Source organism: Apodemus sylvaticus, chromosome 13, assembly GCF_947179515.1.
Source record: "Apodemus sylvaticus chromosome 13, mApoSyl1.1, whole genome shotgun sequence".
Classification (NCBI taxonomy): domain Eukaryota; kingdom Metazoa; phylum Chordata; class Mammalia; order Rodentia; family Muridae; genus Apodemus; species Apodemus sylvaticus.
The window spans coordinates 73,325,091-73,327,082 of NC_067484.1; the positions used below are offsets into that span (position 1 = coordinate 73,325,091).

General features: G+C 39.2%; 1 pseudogene; it reads left to right on the top strand.

Annotated features, from left to right (window-relative positions):
* Positions 1-1,430: 1,430 nt before the first annotated feature.
* On the top strand, positions 1,431-1,554 carry LOC127664272 (uncharacterized; annotated as a pseudogene).
* Positions 1,555-1,992: the final 438 nt, after the last annotated feature.

A 1,992-nucleotide genomic window follows, 5' to 3' on the forward strand; every position in this document is an offset into this window, starting at 1 on the left:
CCACTCCAGTTCCAGGTGATTTAATACCTTCTGCTGATCTCACTTGGCTACTGTACATATGCAATATACAAAACCTTATGCAGGGTCAAATATATACATAAAAGTAAACAAATAAATGATAGATAGATAGATAGATAGATAGATAGATAGATAGATAGATAGATAGATAGATAGACAGATGATAGATAGATCAGACTTAACAAAAATACATAAACTGAATGCATGACTTGATATGTGGTCATGAATAAAACCTCTTATTTTTATTAGTTTTATTAGTTTTTGTTAGTTTTACTTTGTCCATCAAATCAGATACTCTTGCATAGTTATATAATGCAATAATCTGGAAAATTGTGAGATCTTACACATAAGGAAAAGAACAAGATCTTGCACATAAGGTCCATAACAATGTTGGTGAGATAAGAGATGAAGAAAAGAAGACGTTTGGAGGCTATCAGTTGTATTAGAGAAGGTAACCAGGTGTTTGATGACTTAACCTGATTGAATTTTCAGTTGATTCCCAAAAGGAATGCCAGAACAAGTCACTGACAATAAAGAGTCATATGAAATAACTTCACACATCAGCCATCTCAAAAACCCAGAAATCAAACATTGATCAAGAGTGGTGGGACCTCTGCAGAGCTATACATACTGACAGAAGACAAACACCACCCAATAGCAAAACAACATGCTTTAGTCATTGTGTGTGTGGTATGTGCACACACGTGTATATGTGTTTACACACCAGACCGTATGAGGATGGCCACATGATTCCTTTGAGATGAGGTCTCTCACTGGACCTGTAGCTAGACTGTTGTCAGCAGGCTCCACACCCATCCTTCTATCTCTGCTCCCATAGTACTGATGTTATAGGAATGTACAAGCATGCCTGAAATTTTAGAATTATTTTCTTTTTATTTTTGTTTATGTATACACATATGCATTTGAGCATGCAGAGGCCAGAAAAGGGTGTTGGATTCATTGGACCTGGAGTCACAGACAGGTGTGATCAGGCTAATGTGGGTGCTGGGAACCAAGCTCAGGTCTTCTGCAGCTAGACTAGTACTTCTACCTACCAAATCCATTGCTCCACGACTAGCTTTTGATGTGGATACTTAGGATATGAGCTCAAGCCGTCTCTTCTGCCAAATGTTTTTTCACTCTTGTGTTACAATTCTGCCAACATCTCATAAAATTGAATGTGGTGGACTATATCTTTAAACCTGATACTTAGGAGGTAGAGGCAGGAAAATCAGAAGTTAAAGGTTATTCGGATACAAAATTATTTCAGGGATAGCCTGGGTCTGTCTCAAACAAATAAAACTGCTCAGATTAGATAATTGTGATTTTCCAACACACACACACACACACACACACACACACACACTGTGTCTAGCAGAGGTTAAGTGTAAGTCTTCAGAAGTTCAACTCACCCTGTTCCTAGAGACACTGCAGGTGTGGCTGCTGTGTCAAATGTTCATCAGTAGGTGGCAGAGAGGGATATGTCTAAGCTCAGGGGCCTGCCATGTGAACATTTGAAAGATTAGCAGCTGAAGTATTCACACTTTGTTCTTCCTTCTTCTTGAGCTTCATGTCGTCTGTGAATTGTCTCTTGGGTATTCAGAGCTCCTGGGCTAATATCCACTTATCAGTGAGTCCATACCATGTGTGTTCTTTTGTGACTGGCTTACCTCACTCAGGATGGTATTTTCAAGTTCCATCCATCTGCCTGCGAATTTCATGGATTCATTGTTTTAATAGCTGAGTAGTATTCCATTGTGTAAATTTACCACATTTTCTGTATCCATTCCTCTTTTGAGGAACATCCGGGCTGTTTCCAGTTTCTGGCTATTATAAAACTATAGCTTGCTATGAACACAGTGGCGCATGTGTCCTTATTACATGTTGGAGCATCTTCTGGGTATAAGCCCAGGAGTGTAACAGCTGGATCCTCAGGTAGTACTATGTCTAATTTTCTGAGGAAGCATCAGACTG